The sequence below is a fragment of the Ovis canadensis genome, chromosome 20, assembly GCF_042477335.2.
Source record: "Ovis canadensis isolate MfBH-ARS-UI-01 breed Bighorn chromosome 20, ARS-UI_OviCan_v2, whole genome shotgun sequence".
In the NCBI taxonomy this organism is placed as follows: domain Eukaryota; kingdom Metazoa; phylum Chordata; class Mammalia; order Artiodactyla; family Bovidae; genus Ovis; species Ovis canadensis.
Genome location: NC_091264.1, coordinates 55967769 through 55980853, shown reverse-complemented (window position 1 = coordinate 55980853; position 13085 = coordinate 55967769). Strand labels below are relative to the sequence as shown.

General features: G+C 41.9%; 1 protein-coding gene across 4 annotated transcripts in view; it reads right to left on the bottom strand.

Annotated features, from left to right (window-relative positions):
• Positions 1-13085, bottom strand: part of DTNBP1 (dystrobrevin binding protein 1) — a 99965-nt gene that overhangs the window by 32804 nt on the left and 54076 nt on the right. The gene's annotated exons all lie outside the window — the stretch shown is intronic.

Below are 13085 nucleotides of genomic sequence, written 5' to 3'. Positions count from 1 at the left end.
TGTTTTTGGCTGTGCCACATGGCTTGTGGGATCTTAGCTCCTTGATCAGGGCTCGAAAACCCTGGCCCCTGGCAGTGAAAGTGCTGAGTCCTAACCCCTGGGCTGCCAGGGAATTCCCTAAGAAGTGTATTTTAAAATCTCTCTTTAAAACGAATTGACTTAGAGAAAGAAAGTCAGAAGCGGTACAGCCGATATGTGGGTGTGACAAAGTCTGTGACTGTGACGCTCTCGTGACTAAAGCTACGAAGCGGTACTGGAAGAATCAGGAGCCACTTCCAGGTCTCATGATGTGACTGATGGGAATTTTATCTGAATATCTGAATTTTTAGATAGCTAGTTAGATGGCTCCGCAGTGTTTAGAAGACAGAGTTAAAAGGAATCCAAGCCAGAAGGCAAGGGGACAGGATGCTGCCCTGGGACTCCATCGAGCCAGTGAACACTCGCCGAGTCCTGGGTCAATCTGTGTCTCCGCGCACGGTGTGCAGCAGAGAAGACCCAGGTAAGTATATATCAGGTTTCCATGGAAGAGAAAGAAAAGAAAGGTATGTCATAAAAGAAAGCCAGGTAAAGGGAGAGAGAGAAGAATGCACAACTGAAAACACGGATACCTTTGAGAAGGTAGAGGGAAGGAGGGAGCCAGGACTCTGTCTGGAGGAGGAGCAGAGCAGGCAGAGGCCTCAGGAGAAGCCCCAGGCACAGGGGGCGTGCTGGGCCCCCGGGAGGAAGAGAGGGTGGCCGGCGGGGCTGGACAGAGGAGCCGGGAAAGAGCGGGAGGAGGTGAGGTCAGGGGTGGGGGCAAACAGCGGGCTGAGCGAGCAGAGAGAAGGGCACTGTTGTCAGTGCGACGAGAGGCTGCAGGGGATCTGGGGCAAGAAGGCGATACTGGGTGGGGAGGGAGGGAGACAGGAGTGGCAGGGACTGGGCGAGGATGCCACCGGAGCTTCTACACAGGACTGAGGCAGCCTGGACCTGCTGGTAGAGATAGGAAGATCCGGTCAGATCTGGGATCCAGTTTGGGCTGTTTGGATTTATTGAAGAATCGGATGTGAGGTGAGAGAGCAAGTGCGAGATAAGCAGCATCTTATTTTTCGGTCGTGTGTTTGTTGTGGTCAGAGCCCCAGGAAGAATGAACGGTGGTGTCACTGGGATGACGGAGCGGCCAGGAAGGTGGAAAGATGGGTGTGGAGACCAGGCCCTGCCGTGCTGGGTTGAGGGTTCCTGTAGGCACAGCTGTAGAGATCTGAGCTGGTAGTTGGCTATTCCAGTCTAGAATTTAGGGTAGAGGCAGGTCAGGAGCCATCTCATCAGGGAGTCATGAGCATCAGACGGTATTTAAAGCCTTGGAACAGATGAGACCACAGAATGGTGAGTGAAAAGCCCGAGGATGCAGCCCAGAGGTTCTTCCCACCTGGGTGGGTGGGGGAGGCAGGACAATGAGGCAAAGGAGACAGAAAAATAAGAGTGAAGCCTGGGGACCATCAGAGTAAGCGCGGGACCGTTTACAGCAGCCGGGACACGGAAGCAGCCTAAATGCCCACTGACAGCGGGGAGGATAAAGAAGACGTGGTAACATACATAAAGGAATATTACTCAGCCATTAAAAAGAATGAAATAATGCCATTTGCAGCAACGTGGATGGACCTCGAGGGTGTTATACTGAGTGAAGTTAAGTCAGACAGAGAACAGGAAACACTGTATGACATCCCTTATATGTGGGATCTAAGAAGAAATTATACAAATGAACTTACAAAACAGAGACTCACAGACTTAGAAAATAAACCTGTGGTTGCCTGGGTGAAGGGACAGTTAGGGACTTTGGGAACGTCATGTATGTAGTGCTATATTTTAAAATGGATAACCAACAAGGACCTCTTTATTTGTACAGCACACACTGAACTCTGCTCAATGTTACATGCCAGCCTGCATGGGAGAGGGATTTGGGAGAGAATGAATACACGTATATTTATGGCTGAGTCCCTCTGTTGTTCACCTGAAGCTACCACGACATTGTTAATTGGCTATATACTCCAATACTAAATAAGCAGTTTACAGTTCAGAGTAAGTGCTGGAATGATTCAGCAGATGACGCAGAAAGAAAGAGGGAGAAAGTGCCAGAGAAAGGTCCACTGGCTCAGTGGTAAAGAGTCCGCCTGCCAATGCAGGAGACACAGGTTCGCTCCCTGGTCCGGGAAGATTCCACATGCCACAGAGCATCTAAGCTCATGCACTGCAACTGCTGGGAGCCGCAGCTACTTAAGGCTGTGTGCCCTGGAGCCTGTGCTCAGCAGCAAGAAAAGCCAGCGCGATGAGACGCCTGCTCACTGCAACTAGAGAGTAGCCCCTGCACGCTGCAATGAGAAAGAAATCCGTGCAGCAATGAAGACCCAACACAACCGAAAATCAACAAATAAAAATTTTAAAGTGTAGCCAACAAAATTTGGCAATAAGAAGCTGAGGGCTGCAAAGGATGATTTCATAGTACTAGAAAAATTAATTACTTCTACGGCAAAAAACTGATGCTTACTTCACGCTATATGTCAATATAAGTTCCAGATTTGTTAGAGTAAAATCAGCAAATGATAATTAAGCTAGAATAAAAACCAGAAGAGATTACAAATTAACATTTATTTCTTTGGACTGGGAGAGATCTGTTTAGGCATAAAAACAACGGAGGATGTCATTTTAAAATACCTGTCTGAATACATAGAAATATGAAACTTCCATGTGTAAGAAAAAAGCAAACAAAATTAGAAGGCAAATAACCAAGCTGAGATTTTAAATATCTGTAATACATATGTCAACAATTTGATATCCTTAGTATGTAACATCCTCACTCAAGACCATTAAGCGCACTGAAATCCCACCTGAAAGTGGCCAGAAGCATGAACAAAACAGTTCACCAGCATCTATTTCTGTTTATGGCATGAGCACATCTCTCCAAGGAAAGCCATGGCTGACTTTCCTCGGTGACTAGATGGCTCTCCTGTAGGGCTCAGCCAGCCACTTGATTGGCCCTGGCAATCCATAAAAATCATTAACTATGGACCAGTCTTCTGAGAAAGTGCTAACTCCATCACCTGCCCAAACAGTTTAAACAGCAGAGCTACAAGGCCCTTTAGGTTATTTTCCAGCATGAACCTTCAAAAAACTAAGAGAAAATCATAAGGCTTCATGTGAATTCAACAGATAAACTCTCTTTTTGAGCCTGACAGGTAAAATCTTCACTTACCTCTTCTTTCGTGGTGCTGGAGTTTAGTTTTACTGGAATCTAGTTTTTCTGAAAGGTATAATTTTTGCTGTCAACTTTATACAGTGTTCCAGCAAAAAGGTAATGAAACAGAATAGCTGTATTTATTCATGATACCAAACACACATGATATACAACGGAAAGTTGTCCTGATACATTTCTAAAAAGACTCTATTGCTATAATTATTGTTTACAGAAGAGTGCTATATACTCATTATAAGAAAGCGCAGAAAGGTAACATTTAAGCACCACAACCCTGATCAAGGCTCTACTTTTTTGCAGTTTAATATCTACCTAAGCTGTTAGAATTACAATCTTCTTCAATATAAAATGTCATCTTTGAGAGTTCTAGGTCATGCCACAGTGTAACATCTTATGACAGTTACTAGAATAAAGAATCAACTAGGTCTTAAAAATAAACTGACTTAGAGACAAAATCGACAGGCAGGATATGAATATTTCTGTACCGTAGGATATAGATACTAACTTTACTAAAATACTACATAATATAAATCATCTTTTTAATACACTAACACATATTGACATGTGGAAAAAAAGGAAGCAGATTAAAAAAAAAGATCTAGCCAATATTCACCAAGAAGTCAAGATTTTCAGGGAGTAATTTCTTAAAGAATTAAAAAAAAATTAATATGAGATTATATCTACATTCAAATATTTACTCACAACCACCATGTTAAGACAGTGTAACTGAAGGAAGAGGAGAAAGTGTCATTTATCATATATTACTGATAAATACTTAAAAAAATAAGCCCTAAGTTTCTCACTCTATTCTTACCAGTTTATCCCTGAACACTTAACAAATAATGACCGAGAATGCAGGAACACCTCGGGTTAGAGTTTCATGAATGCACCAGCGTTAGAATGAATTTCTGAGCTATGATTTTGCTTTGATTAATGTGTCTACCCTGAGCTTAAAGAGTCTGCCACACTACATGCAAGATAGACTTAAGAAAGGGAGAAGGAAGTTACCTTTTAATTCAAGTTCAACTTTAACATGTAATCTCAGGAACAGAAAAATCACAATAAAGTAAGGAAAAGCTCAGACGACATGTATTTCTTTCATTTTTTTCCCTTTAGAAACAAGTGGGATCCATCTGACAGGGAATGATATATAACATGTCATAACATGTGCCACCTTAGAGGCATAATATGGAGTTTTTAAAAATGCAATAATTATTAAAAATTATTCTTCAGTAATCTCCATGGGTAGAATAACAAATTACTCAACTGAAAAAAAAAAGCTACCAGTTAATTTTTAAGGTATAATTTTTGCAGTAAATTCCACAAGTTTAATATCCTTACATGTGCTATTTATTAAAATAAAATATCACAAAACCATTACCAACACATGACAAGAAACACCAAAGTTCTGTAAAATTAGGAAAATAACACAGAGGTTTTAATCTGTATGAAGCATTATTACCTTTCCCAAACCCATTTGGAAAATCAGCCATTTTAGTTGAGCCCAACGCAGCGGCATGCAAGGAACTTTAACTTCACATCGTGTTGGCTATGGCTCACATGTTTAACTACAGTAGCCACTTCTTGGGAAATGCACATACCAGCAGCGAGAGAAGCTGAGTTGGTTTTACGGAGCTGTATGTCAGAAATGGACTCATTACTCCAGTGCCTGGCATTTTATATTTATCTTTCAATTATAAAGGTGCTGCCTCATAAAGATGACTGGTGAATTTCACCCGATGGGGCTAAGACACAAAATTATAAGAGCAAAGTCCCAGATTGCCAGGAAACATTTTCCACTTGTTTTAAGTATTAATTTATAGTGACTATCACTTCTTTGTAATATAAAGAAACAAATAATGCTTTCATTAACATATTACTGGTTAGAGGTTCCAATCGAGTTGAAATTTTATTTCTGCTTTTTAGTGATGAATCACCGGCACACCATGCAAACACTGCGATGTACCCAAGCATGGAGGTAAACATTTTAAAGGAAAGCAGTGAAGGAAAAAAGCATAAAGTAAAGTTCCACCTACAGGGATTCCTCTGACTATTTTCGGTGAATCCTGGAGATGACATGGATGTGGGCACTGAGCAAGTAGAACTGAGCAGAAGCTCAGGCTGGTCAAGTGAAACCTCCAGTTTACCAGGCAGCTCCCCTGCTGTGCATCTTCTGGGAGTAGAACAAAGGAAGTGAGGCTGGAGCCAGAAGCAGGTTTTTCCAAAGAAATTCTATTAAGCCTGTTAGTTTTCTGCTGATGACTTCGGCAGACATGTATCAGAATCTACTACCTCTGTAAAAGCCAAATGCAAGCTCTCAGGGCTCTGGTGTGCAAAGATGTATGCACGGATCTGGGGCCATACCAAGTGCTGCTCAGAAGGTAGGGGAGAGGCTGAAAACAGACTAAACCCGTCTGAGTCCGTCACAGAGGCACAAAGACGCCTTAGTGACAACATACCAGACGAGAGAAGAGACCCAGTGCTCCGCAAGCATTAAGATAAAGGCGAAGAATACAGCTTGCCTCCCAACACAAAGGTATCTTTAAACTCCCCCCAATTCACTTTCAGCACAGCTTTAGCCTAAAGGTTCCTTCAAATTCAGCCACACTCACTGGTAGCTTGGAAGGTGCTATGTATTTTTAATAAGTATCTCAAATCCTCACAATTCTAATAGTTACAGATACTTGTCGACAGTCTCTTCCTGTTTCGAAGTCGTGTGCTCTGAGCCCCCTCGCCGTGGTCCTCTGCACCACAGCTTCACTGTCAGCCACTCTGTGCCCTCAGCCCCTCCCCGTCTGCAGCCTCTTTTCTCCCCCCTTTCACACAAAGGCACTCAAGTTTCTCAGAAATCAATAAACCCTCCTCCCCTCCAGCCTCTCCTCTCTTCTCTCCTCTAAGCCTGTGATTTCGAAAGCCCCGCTCTACTCCCCCATTCACTCAAATGTTTAGTCAGTACCAACGTGCCAGGCACCTGGGTCACACAGGGAATGCGACAGAACCTCCCCCTGGCCCCCTGTCCTCCGCCAGCTGGGTTCCCCTCCCAGCCCACATGGGAACCTCCGTGCTGCTGAAATCGCTCCCAGGACCGTCACCGGTGAACTTTAGTTGACAGACCACATGGCCCTTCTCAGACCATCTTCCCTTCTGTCCTCTCCGTAACAACGTGGCACTGCTTGGCGCTCCCTGAGACACACCCCGAGACACGCATCCCCACCTCTGCAGCTGACTGTACCCCGCCCCCGACGAGGGGAGCTAGCTCTCTTCTTAAGCCCGTCAGGTGAATTCTAGCGCTTCCTAGACTCCTACCCCCCTCTCCTTTGTTTTCCTCTGCCTGGTCTCACCGAGCAACTGCACCCAGACCCAAGGCTCCCCACCCCCACCCGAGTCAGGCTGCTCCCAATTCCCCCTCACGTCTCTCTCCTGACGTCCAGCAACCCACTGGACACTTCCATCTGTAATGACATCTCAGATTTACTATGCTCAAGACTGAATTCACTCAGCAAGAATAAAATATTTATGAGTAAACTTAACAAAAGAAGTGAGACTTTGCACATTGAAAATAACAGAACACAGCTCAGGAAAATCAAAGCTACAAACACATGAAGATGCATCCATGTTCATGGATTGGAAGACACAATATTATGAAGAGACTGATTCTCCCCTAACTGAACTAGAAATTCAAAACAATCCCTATCAAAATCCCAGCAGGCTGCTTTTTTTTTTTTCCCTTTGGTAGAAACAGACAAAATGATCCTAAAATTTACACAGAAATGCAAAGGACCTAAAATAGCCAAAATGATTTTGTAAAAGAACAAAGTTCGAAGATTTATACTTCTCAATTTCAAAACTTATTACAAAAGCTACAATAATTCAGGCAATGTGGTACTGACAATAAGGAACAAAACTGAAAGTCCAGAAATATACTCTTCTTTACATTTATGGCCACTGGTTTCCTGCGACAGTGCCAAAGCAGTTCAATGGAATGGGGGGAAAAACCTTTTCAAAAAATAGTTCAGAGACAATTGGATATCTGTGAAAAACAAAAGCAAAAAAAACCTTAGACTTTCACAAAAACTGACTCAAAATGGATCACAGAGCTAGACACGAGAGTCAAGGATATCAAGTGCTAACAAGGGTGAGGAGAAACCACAACCCCTAGACAGCTGGTGGGAATGTAACTGGTACCACCGCTGCAGAGAACAGCTTGGCAGTTTCTTAAAAAGTATAACCTTATCATAGGGCTTCCCTGGTGGATAAGACAGTAAAGAATCTGCTTGCAGTGCAAGAGACCTGGGTTCCATCCCTGGATTGGGAAGATCCCCTGGAGGAGGGCATGGCAACCCACTCCAGTATTCTTGCCTGGAAAATCCCCATGGACAGAGGAGCCTGGCAGGCTACATACCATGGGGTCACAAAGAATCTGACATGACTGAGCAACTAACACACACAACACAACCATATCATATGATCCAGAAACTCCAGTCTTAGTTTTATATCCAAGAAAAATGAAAAGATACGTCTACACACAGACTTGCATATGAAAGTCTATAGCAGCACTATTCACAACAGTTCCAAACTGGAGACAATCCAAATGTCCATAAACCAGTGAAAGGATAAACGAACTGCAATAAATTCATACAATGGGACATTAACTCAGCAATAAAAAGAACCGTCTACTGATATATGGCACAACATGGATGAACTCCAAAAATTTAACATGACTAAAAGAATCTAGAAGCAAAAATACAACACATCGCATGACTGCATTCGCATGAAAGGTCCAGAAAAGGAAAGTCTATGGAGATAGAAACTGATTAATGACTGCCTGGGGCTGGGAACACAAAAGGGTACTGAATGCAGAGAGGCAGAAAGGAACGGTTACGGGTGATGAACATGTTCTAAAACTGTATTCTGATGATGGCTGCACAATTCTATAAATTTACTAAGATTCACTGAATTGTACACTTAAAAATGAATTAAATTTGTGATATGAAAGTCAAATCTCAATAAAACATTTTAAAAAGCATTTCTCTATCAGATATCAAACTGCACTTTTGTGGGGTTACTGGGAACTTGCTTGCATTAATAAACTGATTAATTATTATTATTAATCAACTGATGCTGTACCTCATCCTCCCAAACCAACAGAATCCACTATGATTCCCTCCCAAATCTGCTCTTCTGCCCGTATTACATTTCCTGGTAAAAGAAAAATCCACCCACATGTCCTAGCCAGAATTCCAGTCATCCTAGACTTCTCACAAGAGTGATGAAATTCTTGATTCTTGAATCTGGGCCTTTCTCTCCATTCTACCACTGCCTTCATTCAAGTAGATGTAGCAGTTTCTCAACTAACCCTTCTTGCTCTAGACTGCTCTTAATCTGTCTTCAGAAAACCTATGATCCCAGAAAACCTGCTCTATAATGCAGACTGCCTCTTGTTACCCTAAATTGAAACTTCTGGTTCTCCCATCCCTACCTTGTCTCTCTTAGCTACAAGAGTGATTGCTGAGCAGTCTTGTCATGAACAAAAGCGTTTAACATGCACCCTCAAATATGTATATTTATGCACAGGGAGGCCTGGCGTGCTGTGATTCATGGGGTTGCAAAGAGTTGGACACGACTGAGCGACTGAACTGAACTAACATATACATCAATACCTGTCCTAGTTTATTATAGAATATGCACAAAAATTGAATTATAAAAGGATGACATAAAAAAAGAAACAGGGGTTCCAGTTTTCTTCTCCACTGACATTACTCTGCATACTCATGGGCCTCTTCGGAGACCACTAGTCCAAAGGAAAAAGCCAAAGCTCCTCTGCGTGCCATACGAGCTGTGTGGCATGTATGCCCTGCCCACGTCTCAACGCCACCCCTCACTACTGTACCCACGCACCAGATGCTTCAGCACTAACTAACTGTAGTCTCCTCATTGAACAAGAAGTTAAATTTTAACTTGTGCTCTTGAAATAAGATAAACGTCCCTGCATCTTTGCAGTTGTTCTTTCCTCTTCCTGGAATGTCCTTATTATCGGTTTCTGCCAGGTCAGCATTCGAGTGCCTCTCTCTAAAAGATTGATTACTCCCACCATAGTGTGCTTATTTCTATTTTAATATTTTTGTCATTGTATTAAAATCATATATTTGCCTTTCTGTCCTAGAAGCTTTGCCACGGTGCTTTAGCCCCTTGAGGACAGAGGACAGCGGTATTACCCAACCTGGGTCTCCACTGCCTAAATATTGCCAAATGGCAGCAGAAGAGCTTTGCCCTATGTGTTAAGCTAACTCTTGAATTAACCCAACATGTTCTACCCAAGTTCTCCATCTATCTGTCACATCTAAATTCATGACCTGCTGTGGCTACTGAGCCACCGGTATGGATAATTCATATCTGAGTCACCCAAATAAGCACGACTCCTAATGGCCTCAGAATTTCCCAAGTCAGATGACATCGTCATTTTATGCCTTCTTTTTCACTCAAATTTAGCCATGATCATCACTGGGAACTGCTCTATCTCAACGATGTCAAACTGAAATTCTTTATTTGACCACAAGAAGCGTGGTCAACCATATACTCAACTATCCAAGTGCTTCCCATTTTTAAGGGGAACACCATCCCTGGTACCTCGTATCTTGCTCATTTGACTGGTCTCTTCCGGCCTCTCCTTTCCGGCCTGAATTCCATGGCCAATCGTTTTAGTCATGATCTCATTAGCACCCAAGATTTACCGTGCTCTGCCGACCCATCGTATATGCTCTTTAATTCCCAGCTTTGTGTTGAGCAAAGCATTATTTGTTTTGGTTTATATTTCTACTTCTGAGCCTAGCCTTGCAAGTTCAGACAGTCTTTCCTTCCACAGATTTTTTTTCCCCTATGACCTGCCATCCTTTCCTTCTCTAAAGTCTCAGAAAAAGAGATATCCTTGGATCCTCTCCAAGGACAACCTATCTGGGTATTTTTTCTCCATCTTCTCTAGATCTTACTCAAGTCCTTAACATCTTCAACTTCACCTTCTTCCCTGACCTTGACCCTGATTCGATCTCAAGTGACCTTTTCATTTCTTTCCTAAATGCCTCACGTGCTTCTGATTTGCACTCTGGAGTCTCCCTTCACCACTTATCTATTCACTGTCAACTCCAGTGGGATTTCCCCATTCTGCTCAACCTTCCTACGTTACTTCTGGCACTGATGACCACTTCTCCTTTAAGCCTTCTCCTCTCTGGACCTTCCTGTCACAGAGCTGTCTTGGACAGTTTTGATGAGTGCTCTGGCCTTTTACCCTTCATTGGCTTTACTGCAATGGCACCCCACTCCAGTACTCTTGCCTGGAAAATCCCATGGATGGAGGAGCCTGGTGAGCTGCAGTCCATGGGGTCACTAAGAGTCGGACACGACTGAGCGACTTCACTTTCACTGGCCCTGTATCCTTGATTGGCTTTGCTTCCCAGGACAAAGCCTTAAGTGGGATCACACTCCCTCAGGCTGGTCTTAGCCGCCTCGCCCCACATTCTCTGGTGACCCACTCACTGTGACAGTGATAACCACTACACCCTGGCATGTTTTCACACTGTCAGTCCCATTTCTGACATGGCTGGGCAGTGCTATAGTAAAGAGCAGATTACAGTAGATGTCCTCTTATACAACACAACTAGATCCCATGCTGCTCATTTAATTTTTAATAAAGCAGTTAACATAGGCAATCATTAAAAACACACACACATGCAAGGGCTTCCCTGGTGGGCCGGGGGACATCGGTTCGGTCCCTGGTCTGGGAAAACCCCACAGGCTGTGGGGCAACTGCTGAGCCCAAGCATCCTAGAGCCGAAGCTCTGCACCCAGAGAAACCGCCGCGATGAGAAGCCCGCGCACGACGACTGGATGGTGGCCTCACTCGCTGCCCCTGCAGACAGCCTGGGCACAGCAGTGACGACCCAGAGCAGCCAAAGCAGAGGCTTTTTAAAAACACGGATACTGACACTTTAACTTAGAATATAACCATACTTTTCTCCTGAGTTCTTTGAGTATAGGTCCACTGGTTGAAAAAAATCCTCGTATAAGCCACCTATTCAGCACTGGATAAAATTTCCAGCCTATTTTAAAAAGCAGAACGGGAATTTAAGATGTGAAAAACAATTTGTGTATGGACTCTTTAAGAATTTTTATTATTTTCCCCCAAGTCTTTTCTAATTTCTAATTTAACATTTTACAGTAATTTTTTAAAAAGCTATTTACCTGTATTAGGTCTTCCAAAGCAGGCAACTTAATTTTCTTAAAAACAGCCTCCTTAAAACAGAGGTTTCATCACTTTATCTGGTATTTAATTAAACTGCATATTAAATGCTGATATTTAATTAAACTGCATATTAAATCATGGAGAAGGTGTGGAGAAAAGATCCCCACTGTTGGTGGGAATGTAAATTGGTATAACCACTAGGTCCTCAAAAAAATAAAATAGAACTACTATATGATCCAGCAATCCCATTCCTGGGCATATATCTGGAGAAAACTAATGTAAAAATATACATGCACCCCAATTTGTTTACTCTACATGTAGTTATAATAATGGGGTTCCTTCTCACTGAAAATTAAAAAATTAAGACTTTAAAGATCTTACCCTTTTCATATTGTATAATATTCAAGTGACTAACACTAAAGAGTTTAAAGAAAGGCAATATTGGGGAGAAAAGAAAAGACCTTTCCTGCTGCCAATATTAAAAAAACAAAACAAATAATGAACTGTTTCAATAATACTGTAGAGATTTGCTAGATATATCTCAAGTGCAAGATAAAGATGAACCCATTAACCTCAATGGAGTACAGAAGGAAGAATCCAGAACTTGGTGGATCACACTGATCTATGTTACTAACCTTGAGGGTTACTAATTTTGCCCCCAAAAGTTAGTCCTTCTCCAACTTAGCAAAAAGCTTCTAAATATAACTACAACTTGAATAAAACAGTTGGAGGAAGTGATGCTTTCTGTTTTCCTGAAATGTAAAAAGGAAAAACAAAGGCAAAAGCAATGTTCAAAAAATAACAAGTTATTATATCTTTGAATGAATTCTCTTCTCCAGTAATGTCTTGGAAGAATAATTATATTTTTTTATTGTAAGCTACACATGCTTTTGAAGTATTAGCAAAACATTCAAGAGGAAATAATTTTTAATGAATATTAGTTCTTTAAAAAACTAGATATGATACAATAATCCACTTTGGGTTTGTTCTAACTGAGAGCTTTAACTGGCCTGTGGGTGGGTTGGATGTGCTGTTCAATGCTGTACATAATTAGGGATATATGTAAAAATAAGATATTTCTGCATGAATTGAATTATTCTATCAGGTAAACACAACACTGTCTATCCTCTTGCAAACTGCTGGTCTCCTCTTTTTCTGGAATACTGTCATACAAAATGAAAAAAAAAAGCCTCAGTACTGAGATGCAAGCAAAGTTGACATGTTGCATAATCTGGCTCTCTGCCTGTCTTTTAATATTAACTTGATTTTTTTTTCTTCCCCCAATACAGTATAAGAAGATGCTAGTAGACTAAAAGAAAGGAGGAGAGAGAAAATAACACTTTATGGGGATTTCAAATCTTATTTTAAACCAGTGATGAAAAATAATGTACATGAGTGTGGTTCACAAATTGATTAAGAATAATGATAACCATGATAATACATCAGATCATAATCATTTAACACGGCCCTCAACAAACTGGTGAACTAAATAATTCACTATAACTGCAGCCAAACAGAAACCCAGCCAAGTCAAGATGGTTTAATAACAGATGTAGCAGGAATAAGCCTTTATACCTTTTATCTCAAGTATTAGTTGTTTTCTCTAAAACATCCAAACAG